General features: G+C 35.4%; 1 protein-coding gene across 1 annotated transcript in view; it reads right to left on the bottom strand.

Annotated features, from left to right (window-relative positions):
• Positions 1–15,343, bottom strand: part of LOC113236108 (uridine-cytidine kinase-like 1) — a 38,333-nt gene that overhangs the window by 13,562 nt on the left and 9,428 nt on the right. The gene's annotated exons all lie outside the window — the stretch shown is intronic.

Here is a 15,343-nt window from a genome sequence, read left to right as displayed (position 1 = left end):
CGAGAGTCCATGGTTAGCCGTTTAGATTTGACACTCCAGGCAGTCTCTGATTGGGACAATGCCAATATTGTCAAATTCAACGTTACCAAAACGCAGGTGTGTCTACTCTCCACAAAACGGAATCCCTTTGAGCTGTCACCGACTTTTCGTGATATATCCATGCCGATAGCCGACTGTCTCCAGCTACTTGGAATGGACCTGTCTTCCAATTTGAACTTCGGCAGATACATTGAGTCCATGGCCAAAAATGCAGCAAGGAAGCTTGGGATCCTTTCCAGGGTGAGGCGTTACTTTACACCGGGACAGTTGCTTCAGCTGTACCAAGCACAAGTCCGATCGTGAGTGGAGTACTGCTGCCTCCTTTGTGATGGCTCTGCTACATATCAACTGGCCACTTTGGATTCAATTAACAACCGCGCCAAGAGGCTTATAGGTGACTCGGAATTAGTGGAGGCGAAGCTGCAGAGCCTTGAACACCGCCATAAACTTCACTGCTTATCGGTATTTTACAGGATATATCACAGAGAGTGTGCGATGGAATTACACGATTTAATTCCGCCTTCCCCTTTCCATCACAGGGGGACTAGGCGTAGGCTTGGGTTCCACCCCTATGTTGTGGATATTCTAAAGATTCGCACGAAGCGTTACGCTTCGACATTTATATGGCGAACGGCAAGGGAGTGGAATTCCCTGCCTGCAGACTTGTTCCCTGAACTTGGGTCTTTTCAAGGCGAAAGTGAATAGGCATTATTTCGGTGTGCATGCTCCATCGTCGACCTCATCGTCACTTTCCATCAGGTGAGACGGAGGTCAAATGCGCACTTATATTTGATTAAAAAAAAGATTTTATAATGTTCTTTCTTAATAGTAAAGTTTTAACATTAAGTTTAAATTTTATTCTGATAAATTGCTTGTTTGTTTTACCGTAATGATAAAACAAATGTATCTATGTGAAAACATTCACGTAGTTTATTGCTATTATTGATATACAGAAAAAATCCTAGGATTTGACTGGACTCCAACTAGTGACTGTTGCCACATGGGGGCCCCGGTTCTTACTGATTCGATCTGCAAGCTCAGGTCCTCTTAAAACAATATTACTTTAACCTTACATTGACTTTTCGTACCATAACGCGCTTAAAGTAAGCTTATTGTAATGTTAAAACTATGATGTTTTATTGCCAGCTTTGTGACTATTCATTCACTCAGTTCGTACCATGACGCGACTTTGACGTTAAAGTAATATTGCTCTTATGTCAAATTTAGCAATTTTAAAATAGTTACACGAATGCTATGGAAACAATATTATCTTCAGTTTTAATGTCTTAATATTGATTTGTAATAATAGTTAAGTTGAACTTATTTATTTACATATATCTTCAATATTTTGTATATTTTTTCATTTAATAGCATAATTTTACGTTAAATAAAAATACGCGACGTTTATTTCGTAAAATTATAACAGCGCCATCTATATGCTCCTTGGCGAAACTAACAGTTGACACAAGACTATAGTTCCGAACACACAACGCGACTATCAAGACTCAGCTTGTTTTATTTATTTTTCTTCATGAAAATGCGGAATAATTATTGAAAACAACGTAATTTTAATACATTTTATTATTACGTACTTTCCTTTTCTTTACAGTCAAAATGCTCTGAATGTAAATAACATTAAGTATTAAACATTATAGTTGCGACTCATCTATACTGCGACATTGGATTTCATTAATTACTAATTAAGTACCTTTATATAGTATTTAATTCTAATTTAACATTATTGCAATTCTATGGATTTGTCATGTCTGAAATAAATGATTATTATTATACTACGATAAGAAGATTCGGAACATAAAAAAGAAAGAGATGGCATTATATAGTTTACATAACGTTATCTCTTTCCTATTTTTAGTAAGGAATAGACAATATTGGGATATAATTCGTTCTTTCAATCACTATACCAATAATACATCACTTGGTTGACAGGTTCGTCATGGTACGAATATGAATAATATTACAATAAGCTTACATTGAAATAAGATTGATTTTGGAAAGGTTATAGTAGGCCCCCTGTACTGCTAGACCTACAGTATTTATTTCATATCTATTATATTTATATGTGATAATACCTACCTCTGAAAATTCGAAACTAATAATAATAATAATAATAATAAATAACGCACACACTTAACATAGCCCCGCACTAGGGAAACCCTGTATCGCGGGTGCCATGGACACACACATAGACAATCACAAATTACACCCAAACTCACGAGAGAAATAATTGTAGGCCATACAACTATTTCTCCCGGCCCGGGAATCGAACCTGGGACCTCTGTGTGGCAGTCCGGCATGGTAACCGTTTGGCCACGGAGGCAGTTAATAGTGGTAAACTTTGTTTTCCACAACCACTTCAAAAAAGGAGAAGGAATCTCAATTCGACGGTTTTTTTTGTGTCTGTATGTCATTTGTGTACCGATTTTGATGACTCTTTTCTAATCGAAATGGGGTATCTCCGCAGTAGTGCCGTTCAAATTTAAAGAAAATATTCAACTTCTAAGGGTATCAAATCAGTGAATGAATCCAGTTCAATTTCACTCACTTTTCATTACAAGACTTCAATAAAACTAGACACAAAGATTTAATTCCAAAAAAAAAAAAAAAATTATGGAGCTAGCCTGATGATGGAAAATGGCAGACAGGTGAGATCAACTCCTCAGTGTACAGCAGCAACCTTGTATTTGGGGTCCTATGATTCGTTTTAGCGAGGCCGCGGTAACGAACACAGAATATTGTTTTTTTTCTTCCGTGGTAATGAACATAGTAAAAGCGAATTAGGAAACATTTGCATATCCGCTTTTTTTTAAATAATAATAGCGGCTTTGAATGCCGAAAAATCCAGTATAAAGGTCTTTAACAAAATTACATATGAGCAATACTACGGTACAGCAAGGTCGTGTGTTCAAGTCCTATTGGGTCGTGTGTTCGTCCCGTCACTTGATGTTATAAAAAAATCATAATAATTGTAATAGGAATTTAACTGCCTCCGTAATCGAACGGTCACCATGCTGGACCACCACGCGAAGAGGTCCCGGTCTCGATTCCTGGGCCGGGAGAAATATTTGTCAACATATTTTACAGTTGATACATTGAAATAAGCCTCGCTCGCAGGTTTGACGACTTCCAACCTCCCGAACAAGCCGGTTTCCGAAAGGGTTTTAGTACTATAGACCACATCCTCCTGAAATACATGATCCATCATGAAATACATGGTGGTAAGGAAAATTATGGTGACCCTCTATGCTGCGCCTTAACGCATAGGTACGAACTAAATGAGTATAAGGAACATAAGAATCATATACAATCATTGACTTACAAATAAATGGATGACGGGTCTAATACAAAAACCACGAAAAAAATGTCGCAAGTCAACCTATTTAAACGTAGTGACATGTAAAGGAATATGAAAAAGCTAAAACGTTGAATTTAAATTGTAATGTCATCGCAGTACTGTCTAATTGTGCTTGCTTCGCTGTCAGTCGAACAAACGAAGACTAAAGCGTGAATGACGCTCTGTATACGATTTTAACGCCCTATAAGTTCGGACACTTTTTAGCGCGGACCCGACGTCCATATAATTGTAAGTCAATGTATACAATTTATAAAGTTCTTAGATAATATTAGTATTTCTGACATTACTATTAGAATTATATTCATTACATCATCAATATACAAATAAAAAATTTGAATGTATAAATGAAAAATATTTTGATTTCGATTGAAAAAATAATTAATAATTAATAAAATAAATTAATAATAATTAATAAATAAATTTATTTTAAATGTTACAATATCGTTAATGGTCCTTATGTCAGATGGTAGTTTATTATGAATCTTAGCACTCATTGCAATAACACTGTTACATATAAGGGCAGATCTGCCACTTACGCTGTCAAGTTTAGTGTGTGCATTATCATTATTAATATCGATATTTCAATTAGGTAATACGAATGATGATTCATCCTGATCATCGTCAACCGATTACACGTCCTACTGCTGGGCACGGATCTCCTGTAAGGAAAGGATTTAGGCCTTAGTATGCCAAGCTGCCCCAATGTGGGTTTGTGAACTTTTGTTTGTAAAACTTTGTTGACGTGCAGATTTCCAACTTTGTTAGCGAGAGGTCTTGGCCAAGGGTTTAAAATTTGTATGGCGCCATCATGTTTATTAGAATTTTAAATATTTTTTCCTTTTAATAGAAGCTGTCTAGGGCGTACCTCAAATTGAATTTCGTTGGTCAAATTCAAAATCGTTTATTGCATAGTCACATGTTAATAAGATGGTAATAATAAAATCACAGTACATGTGACACCCTGTAAGAGTGTTTGCAAAAAGAGAAGCGCTATACACATCTTTAAAAAAAATTAAAAAAAAATTACACAATACTATTAATTAATATAAAAATACTATTAATGAATTCTCTTTCTCAAAAAAATTTGAATAAAAAATTATATTATCAAATTGAAATAATTATGTTTGAACTCGTAGCTCTATACTAACGGATATAGATTTTTACCTACATACATCTGCACACAGATATTATTAATTCATATTAAATCATTTAAAAAAGGTCATCAAAAATATCATTGAAGTATTCTGGTATACTGTAATAACTCTTATCAATTAAAAAAGTTTTAATTTGTTTTTCAAAAGCTTTGGAATCCTGACTACATTTTATACTGTTCGGGAGATGGTTATATATTTTTATTAACAGTGGGTGGGGACCCAATGAATATGATTACATTTTTGAAAAAGGTATTTTTAATTTCTACAGATTACGAATATTGCGTTTTACTATTTTTTGCGGCGAATACAGGTCAGTTAAATTTGCGAAAATAGTTTTTACAAGATGTCATTTGGTCTATGTTTCCTAATATTCTTATGTACTTCTTTTGGAGAACAAAAACTTCCTGAACGTCTGTGCAGTTTCCCCAACGGATGAACCCGTAGGAGAGTCCAGAGTGCGTATAAGCCTACGACTCGTTTTAATTTACTAAGGGCATATATGTATAAAAGATGATAAGCTATTTCACAGTTTTAAAATATGCGGTTTCCAAGTAATGTGCTTATCGATCTCTATACCCAGTATGGTGGCCGAGTTTCAATTTCAATTTTTGTTAGGAGTAATTTACGTCCAGTGATGCTTTTTGGTAAGGTTTAAATTGGACTAATTTTGTCTTTTCAAGGTTTAATTGCGACTTATTTATGTCCAGCCATTTTGTAGTATTATCCAGTGCGAGGTTTAGGTCTCTTTGTAACGCGTAGGTGTCTTTACAAGTTAATGCTATGGAAATATCATTGACAAACGAGACACAGAAATAACCCACATGTGGTGAAAGGTCTTTAATATAGACCAGGAAGAGATAGAGCCCGATACACTTCCTTGTGGTATAGAGCCTAACTCTGAAGCTCGCTCTAGTATTCATAGGACAGGGAATTTCTTAGTTTGAAATTGGGAGATTGGTGTGGGGGTCCAGAATGTTATGTTCGAAGATTGATTGATGTCCCGTTCGTGTAGCGAAACCGAGACAGATTTGCTATTTTTTTGACACGCTGTGATCTGTCATGTTTTGGTTACCGGTAATTATTAGTGTCCTAAATTGCTTTTACCGTGTATTTAATGTGAACCTGACGGTTATCGAGTACTTAAGTTTCCGCGATTGCTAACATTAGTCCCTATGGTATGTAATAAAGTTATCACGCCATTATAGCAAAAACCCTATCGAAATTTGTCGGGTTTTGAGTACAATGAACAAAAATTCGGCTTTTATACATATATACATAGTGTACTCAGTTGACACATGGTTACTGACTAATAACCAAATAAAGGCCGGTGCCGGCCTTCACCGGCGCCGCACCACGGTATATTAAATTGATATACGTTTTTTTTGTGAAATAACTTTACTAGTATGGCTTAATTATTATTACAAAGCTCGAACACTTAGAAAAAAATCCTTCTATTCAACTGGATTCGAAATAACGTCTTCTAGCAAACCGTGGCAGACGGTACGCGAACTAAGACACGGAACGAACCAGCGGACCTTGTGAATTTTTCTGCGTGCTTGTTGCAGATCATTACTAATTAGTAATGCATTACTGCGTTCCGGTTTCGAAGGTAAAGGGTGCCGGTGAAATTACAGGCATATGGGACTTGTGAACTTATGTCTCAGGGTGTCGGGCGCAGTGGCAGTACCTCTCAGATCTTTGTAATTTAAAGGTGACACTGCAACTGTTAGGGACAGCCGTGACGCTTACCACCAGACACACGATTTTGGTACTTGGTGCAACGGGCTGGTGTCCGCAACTCGACGTCAAGGCGCCTATTATTATCACTTAGTATCATTGACTTACAATTATATGGACGTCGGGTCCGCGCTAAAAAGTGTCCGCATTTGTAAGGCGCTAAAATCGTATACAGAGCGCCAAACTCCGCTTTAGTCTTCATTTGTTCTACGGACAGCGCGATACTGCGATGACATTACAATTTAAATTTCGAATAGGTTGACTAGGGACATTTTTTTCGTGGCTTTTGTATTAGACCCGTCGTCCATTTATTTGTAAGTCAATGCTTAGTATTATAAAAAAATCTTTGTTTTTTTTTACGACTGTTTTGCCGTAATGCCATCTGTGTGAATCTTTTTCTTCACTCAGGCATCTTTACAGCAGCTGACTGGAAATGTCGCTTTAATAAGCGTAATTAATACAATTCATTATTTATATCCAAAATTGAAAATTATATTTGTTTAATGTATATGTAAAGTTCAAATTAACTAGTGTTATTTATAACTTTTATTTAATGTTTTAACAAAGTTTTTTAAATTATTGTTTAGATTAAAATATTATGTCAATATTTTATTGCCTTCATTAAAAAACGCCAGCCGATGAACTGGGGATTGTTATGTATTTATATTGTTTGTTTTGTTATATAATATTTTCGCATAAAAGGTCAATTATGCAATCTCCTTCAACCAAAAATAGCGAAAACAACTCAACCAAAACTTAATTTAACAATGTTGCGTTACCTTTAAGTAACAAAGTAAAAACTTATCAGTTTTTATATGTCTACACGAAAATAACAAACCTTAGCGTTTACCGCATATGTCACATTCAAAAACGTACTTTAAAAATGATATTCTTAAGAAGGAATACACAGAGCGATTAACGACTTGAATTATATAAACACGTCGTTCGCGAATGAATGCCGTAGTAAAATAACTAAGCACCAATTGTTTGTGTTGAGAGAGTTGACTCAAACGTTTGATATTTCAAGGAAAATGTTAATCAATCATTTTCAAGTAAACACGGTAACGTGCCTACATGTGAGGGTGGAAGTAATATTAATAATACAAGCACCATCTAGTAGATAATGTCGGGAATCTTCAGGCGTGGTTTCACGAATCGAGTTTTCAACGTCATATGTTGAATTATGTTGGAATTTAGAGTGAAAATACCTGGGATGCACGAATTTGCATGCGTTTCACTTCAGTAATGCGAATTAATTTACCGGTTTTGAAGTTTAACAGTGTTGTGAGTGAGATCAGGTTGCTCTCTTCTAAGTAAACAAATATCTGATGCTACGAACCAGACAGGAAGATGTTAAGATTCTGGGATCAATCAAAGGAGAATTTGGGAACTGGACAGCCAGATTAAAGAGAGAGACAGAATAGCTGGTGTCTTAGCCAAAGATAATACGGAAGACAAAAACCGTCCGACTTCGCTGGCTAGGCCATGTGGAAAGATGGGAGATGATCGATCTGCCAAAAGAGCGTATTTGGGGCAACCTATCGGGTCATTGTCCAGCGTGTAGTCCGACGTACAGCTGGAAGGATCGAGTCGCCAAAAACGAAAAGAAAGAAATGGAGTACTATGCTGTCGGAGGCCAAGATCCACAACGACCGGAACAAAAGATTTTGTGTGAAATTCCTGTTCTTTCAAATTCGTGTTCATGGACGCGTGTGTAATGAAAGATATAACAACAAATTTAATAATCTATTTTCAATTCGTATAAAAACATTTGATATAATTTATAAGGATATAATCACTCATTGAATATAATCAATAAGAGGTATATCAACAAAAGGCATCTTTTCCATGTGTATAATAAACCTTCAGTCAGTATAACAAACATTAGATATAATAATTAGGTAACATAAGGAACTAATGGTATAAGCATTACCAGTATAATATATTGAATAATATAACACATTTTCGTTGTATGTCAAAAACAATACACATCAAATAGGATTTCTCATCGAAATTTAGAGTTGGCGTTATGCTCCAGTTCTAACCTAACCTAGCTAGAGGAAGCATCAATTCTATAAGATTATTTTTATGTGTTTTGAAGCCTAATACTCCTCGCTGCGCTCGTCATTGCATCTAAAAAACACTGGGATTATATTTATATTACATTATACTCAGTTAATGTTATATTTGAAATGTTTATATAAAATGTACATGTACATTAAGTCCAAAATATGTCATTTATTGTTATATCTTCCGAACCGCACCTGTTCAGTGACAGTACTACTACACTATTTAAATAGTGCCGTACACCAAAACGAACCCACTGAAGTGAAATCACTAGGTACTTTGTAGGCGGCAACTACAAACACTTGGGAATCGCACTGTAACCCGTAGTTGGTTTATTGAGATCTATATAACGAAACAAATTACTCCGTAATGTCATAATATTCTGATGACAATTGTATGTAAACGTCGTCACTGTACACGAACGGGTAAATCCCCAAATTAAACAAATAAGTACGTTAGGTTCGCATTAGGATTTGATTTTTATGAGATCGATTAAATTGCATATGATCTAGCGAATTTTTGAATCGATTCATTTCAATGTGATTTTTAAGCGAATCGAGTCTTCTAGAACGTATTCATAATTTAAACAAAAATCTCATCTTATTAGTGATTTTGTGAAGTGCACAAACGGACAATAAAGAGGCGGACAATGCTTTGGACGTTAAGTTATATGACATTGTTATTGAAAAGTTTAGTTAGATGTAAACGATTGCGTCTGCGAAAAATAAAAAATATTTACATAATAAAGGTGTTTTATTACAAAACGTTGAAACGATTTTTATGAGATCGATTCAAAAACATACGATTCGATCCGTGGATCAATTCAGTGGCAAATGATCCATTACGTTCCAAAAAATCGATTCAGAGCAAACAATCGTGCATCTCTAATAAATGCTGGTGATGTCAGGATATTATACTGTATTTTTTCCTTATTAAATCAGTAACTATAAACACAGTTTGTGTTTAGATCTACATTTTTTGCAAAACTGTTTGCCCTTGTATAAACAACGAGCGAATCTGTCGTCGAGTCAACAACATCACAGTTATTCCATTAAAACTGATTTCATAAAATACAAAACCATTACAGTCGTCCAAGAAATCGATTTCAGTGAACATTAAAAGAAAGTCTAGCAAAAATATTAATAATTTACTAGGGTAACCGGCGACTTGTTTGCATGGAACTCAGCATACATAATCTAATCTTATCACTATACTTAAACATACCTGAACGCAGATATCGATAAAAGTTTACTAAGAAAACGTTAAGCTTCTATGAAACACAGCCCTTCAAGGAAGTTTAGCAGTGATATTAATTAGTAAACAAACACAATTGGCTTTAGCGGAACCTTGTCGATGACTGCCATAGTTGTCGTCGTCGTTGTTCTTTGACCTGTCGCAAGGTCGTTTATTCTATAATTTCGGGTGACGTGTTTAAGTTTTCATGGTCAATGTTTGTCGTGCGCAAGGTAAATCGTTTCATTTATTGTAGTCTGCTCGTTACGTATCAACGACGACCTAACAGTGTAGTAAGAGAGCGGTGTGGTGTGAAAGATGATGTAGTGACTAAGATAGAAAAGGGAATGTCATAGAGACAGACAGGTACACCTGTCCACAGATGAATCTCGATCAGATTTGGGATGTCTATGAAAAAATAAAAAAGTGTCAAGCATAAATGGGAATGAAGATACTGATGCAACTAAGGATGATAATGAAGTTTGTTAAGAGCGTAGCAAGTGCTTGGATTTAAAGATGATCGACCAACGACAGGGTGAAGTAGAAAAGTTTAAATTTCGTAGTAGACAATGGATATAGTGTGAGAGTTCAGAAGTATTAAGAATTCAACGCGTTGGTTCAATGTGTTCCGCATGTGTGCGATATACCATGACCATAAGGCGGTGACGAGACTAGAGGCAATGTGTTAAAGCAGACGTGGACTCGTGAACACTAGTTTATAGCTTTTCACGACCGGATCGTTTGCATTACCAAGAATACTTTGATACTGTATAAAAGTAAACTCAAATATATATTTGTATATACATAAATATATATTTGTTTCGTAAATAAGTAAATTAAACTTACAATCGTCATATTGATTAAACTCACACGTAAGGTAGATTCCCCTGAGAAGAATGAGCAAACAACTAAGGGTAGCTCTTAGTAAATAAACATTTGTACATATTTATAATTTTCAATATTTATTTCAAATAAATATCACAGATCGAGACAACCTGCAAGAGATAAACGGGTCTACTATGGGTTTTTGTCATCTAAATACGTATAAGCTGTATTTAGTGCAAAGCTTTTGTTTAAATGTAGTATTATCAAATTTACGTCGTAAGTTTTGAGTAACAACAGGAATCTTGACCGGAATGACTTTGTAAAGACGACCGTCAAGAACAGCAAGTTTATTTTTATTCCCCGTATTACAGTTAAGTCTATCGCAATTTTTCATTAAAAAAATACCATTCTTCTTAACATAAATAACATTTTCATAAATGTACTGTGACGCTAAGAATGTTATGTAAAAATGTTATGATCAAATTATTAGCGCGACCGATTGTTTGTCAACAGTATGCTATTTCTGGTATTTTGAGCTTTCTTTATCCAATAATTTCTAGCCTCTAACGTGATAAAGTCACTGGTTGGTGGCCTAGGTTTAGAATAATCATTAGCCCCTGTTTCCCGTATCATCATAAAATTTATCATGATGCGGTTGTGTGGGTCGTTTTAAGCAGTTTTTCCAGGCTCTTATCATGACTTCGCAGCTCCATAGGTAATAAAAAAAATTAAAAATGATTTGATTGGAGATTTCTCAACCTGGTTTTAAAACATTGTAAACAAGCCTAATAGGTATTCTCGGAGTGAGACAGTACACGGTTCAGAGTTTTGTTTTCTTTTAACGTAAACATTTTTCCAATACGTTAGGTTAGACAGAGTCATTGACTCTCCGGACGTCCTTGGTAACTGGAAATGATTAAATTACTCGATTAGGAGCTTACATAAGATGTTTACGTTTTTGACGATCTCGGTGGGGCATCGGTTTACACTGTGTGGCTGGACGAAGAGGTCCTGGATTGGATTGCCGGTTGGACCAATTTGGGAAAGGAACTTGTTCTGGTCAGAGTGTTCTGGGTAGTGCCCGGTAGAATCCCTAGTTTGAGACCAAGTAATCGTTTTACCCCCAGTAGTCTTATGGAAATCAGTCCCGTCGGACATCAAATTATGACCATTTTGACACTACTTTCTTTCTGAAGGTTGATTCTCCTGAGAAAACTTAAGGATTCCTTCGAAGTAAAAATGGAGTACGTTGCAATAGCGTAGACCTCCTACATTTATCTGATATATTCGTCTGAACTTTTTATAAGCAAGCACTACTAAAAAAGGGCCCGTTTTTAAGTCAAGGAATGTCAACTTTGAATCACATGCTTAAGACAAAGTGACGTGTTCAAGATCGTCCATTGTTTAAAAAATGCCAACTTCTGAGATCATATCTATAAGAGCAGTGGTTTCCTCCACGTTTCATCTCTCAAGTTGAAGTGTGTTCTCTGATACCTTACAATTATCGCGTTACTAGGTCATTAGATGATGTTAAATATTTCTTGAGACTGGGTGATTTGTAGGTTTATTCCCAGTAGTGTTGTGTACTCAGTTCCACATAGAACAATTGGAAGTAGTCGGAATAAACTTAATGTTCTGTAGAGAGATTCCTAAAGCTGCACATTATGGTTGTTTTTATCATTATTACTCAAATGCGATTTGGATAAAGGAAATAACGATTAACGAAAAATTGTTAACCTGTCTGGTGGTGTATTATCTTTTGCTACCGGAAGAGAGAATTAAAGAATGCTTTATATAAAAACTAAAATTGAAGAAATGGCATTGGAGGATAAAAATTTAGAAAAGTTCTATGAATTGGGTTAGCGTTGTTCAATACATTTAGTAGTATCGACTTGGATAAATAGAACAGGATCATTCGTTTCTCATTATCAAAGTTATAATAAATTACCATTAAAATATAATGTACTTTCTAAGGCTGCCTTCTCATTCAATTTCAGTAGAAAAAGCTAAAAATGGTTTCTTTAGGCGCCATTTGGATTATCATAATAAAAACTTAAATAATACAGGGTTATCCTTAGATAGTTTCAAAAAGAAAGTAAGAGAAGTAATTTTTTAAATTTTATTTGTGTATAACAGCGCACTGTAATATACAGGTGTTATTTTATTGTCCAGTTGTTTGGAACCGTACGTCGTTGTTCCAATCGATATATTGTATCATTTACCTGTTTTATTACTGTTTGCTGTCCTTGAATAAAATAAAAAGAAGAAACGTAAAGGGATAATGATCGCCCCAATATGAAGCTTATTAAAAACAATAGAGAATCGAAGGTGAATGATGTATTGGCACATATTTAATGTCACGACAGTCACATCTTATAAGGGAAGATCGACGGAAAGAGAGGCAGAGGAAAACCGAGCCGAAGTAATTTAGATCCGATAACGGAAGAATTAATGTCGTGTCGTAATTCAAAGTTAGAGCGCTTAACAAAGCTGGTAGGCGATTACTCCTGGGACAAGGGCCTAGCTCTTAGGTAGATAAAAAAAAATAGTATAACTGAAAAAGTAAAAAAAAACAAACCCAACTTATTTTTTTTTTTTTATAACGCACACACTCAACATAGCCCCGCACTAGGGAAACCCTGTGTCGCGGGTGCCATGGACACACATATAGACAACCACAAATTACACCCAAACTCACGAGAGAAATAATTGTAGGCCATACAACTATTTCTCCCGGCCCGGGAATCGAACCTGGGACCTCTGCGTGGCAGTCCGGCATGGTAACCGTTCGGCCACGGAGGCAGTTATAAAATTGTCAAAATACAACGACGACGTCTAAAATTATTATTACTATTATAGATTACAACACAATTTGTGGTAGTTTGAACAAGAGTGCCTCAATTAAGTTTTTATTGAACGTTTGACCACCATTAGAATTTTGTCTCTACTCTTCTTTGTCTTAAATGTTATAAGGAACAATATAGACAGTTGGTACCTCTTGGAAATTATCCTTAAATTCGAATTACCAAATGGCTACTGTACCAGGCGGCGTGATGTGCCCTTGTTGGCAACAGTGCCTTCACGCACTGAATAGTACCCTCACTTGCCCCTTCCCCGTGCGACTACAATCCTCAACTCCGTACTCGCAGCATCACCGCAATGCATCGAGTATATCCGCAGTGTGATCTGTTTGTGAGTGGGATAGCGAGACTGATGACTGAATGGAAGAGAGTGCTAGAGACAGGATGGATTTTAGTGATATTAATAATTTCAGTTTAGATTAGTAACGACATGTTTTATTTTAAATTTTATTTTTAATTCTGGTTGATTTTGTTTTTATTTTTTTGTTTCTAAATTGATGTAACGCTATGGTAAATACCGTTATGATGCCCTTTTTTGTTATTGAATAAATAAATGACTTTCAATTATTTTTGTGAAATTACTCCACTAGTTTGTTATAATTATTAATACAAAGATACAACACGTAGAAAAAATTCCTTCGATCCGGTCGGATTCGAACCGACATCTTCTAGCAAACCGTGACAGACGCTATGCCAACTAAGCCACGGAACAAACCAGTGAAGCACCGAATTTTTCTGTGCTTGTTGTCGAATCTTTGTTTTTGGTTTTTAACGAGTGCATCAAATTATCTTTATATCTAGTGATGCTTAATGTTTGTTTAAATAATTCATGTTTTAATTTTTTTAATATTTTTTGTTTTGCTTGTGTTTTTGTTTCGTAATTATTTTTTTTTACGTTAGACGTTGAATGTTTTGATTATGTTTTGTTTTTCTTCTTCTGTTTTCTTTTGTGGTATCATGTGATAAACAAATAAATAATTTTTCTTTTTTTTTAAATTCAGAATTATTCAGCATTTAATTTCTATTTCATAATCATACTCCATAATCAAAATACCTACTGAGTTTAACAAAGGTTATAGAACGAGAACACTGTGATAAACACCTTATTATTTCCTAATTATGTTTACCAACCTGTAATAGGCACCACTAAAATTATAATGTAACAACCCGACGCTCCAAATGAAGCATTTCCGCGGCGAACAGGCGGGAGTTGCCATACTAGCTCTTATTTATACTGTGGTTATGGCAATATCTTGGTATTATATCTAACAGCGATTACACACGGCGATGCAGTCGCTAATAGTCTATATTTACACAAACGCGCGATTTTAAGCAGGGATGCAAACGCGCTACTGCATTGATACAAACGCACGATTGAATCGCTACACTTGCGATTTAAAGGGGATCAATGTAATCGCCCGTTTGCATCGCCGCTAAAAGTCGCCATGAGTAACCACTCTAATAGAGTTGACACTTCATTTATTGATCAATGAAACCGACGCCACCATTCTACCGCCATGTGTAGGTGCATATTAACACTTCTAATGTGCAAAATTAATATGACCTTGGTCGTTCTAATATTACTAACACGAGTATATATATACACCTTCAGTTTTTTCTTTACTTCCCTTTTATACAAATTGTTCGGAGATGAACGGATTCTGCTATGTGCAGCACTATGACCTTACAGAAAACGATAACAATCCTTCTATTGCATTATGTCACTATTGTACTACACTACACACTACATACACTATTGTATTGTGGTATTGCCCTAAAAGGGCGTAAAAGTCAATTTTGTTACAAATGAGTTGTTATTTTATTGTTATCCGACTTCAAAAAAGGAGGAGGTTCTCAATTCGACTGTATGTTCTTTTTTTTGTATATATGTTACGCGATAACTCCGGTATTTGTGAACCTATTTTCATGATTCTTTTTTTGTTGGAAAGGGGGTATTTCCATAGTGGTCCCATTTCATTTTGAAGAAAATCATCCACCTGAAAGGGTGGCTGTTTACGCATGAAGATTCATTTTTATAAATAGCGCCTAACTTT

The sequence above is a fragment of the Hyposmocoma kahamanoa genome, unplaced genomic scaffold (assembly GCF_003589595.1).
Source record: "Hyposmocoma kahamanoa isolate Upper Pololo Valley unplaced genomic scaffold, ASM358959v1 89, whole genome shotgun sequence".
NCBI classification, from domain to species: Eukaryota; Metazoa; Arthropoda; class Insecta; order Lepidoptera; family Cosmopterigidae; genus Hyposmocoma; species Hyposmocoma kahamanoa.
The sequence above is the reverse complement of the archived record's forward strand: the minus strand, read 5'-3'. Positions and strand labels throughout refer to the sequence as shown.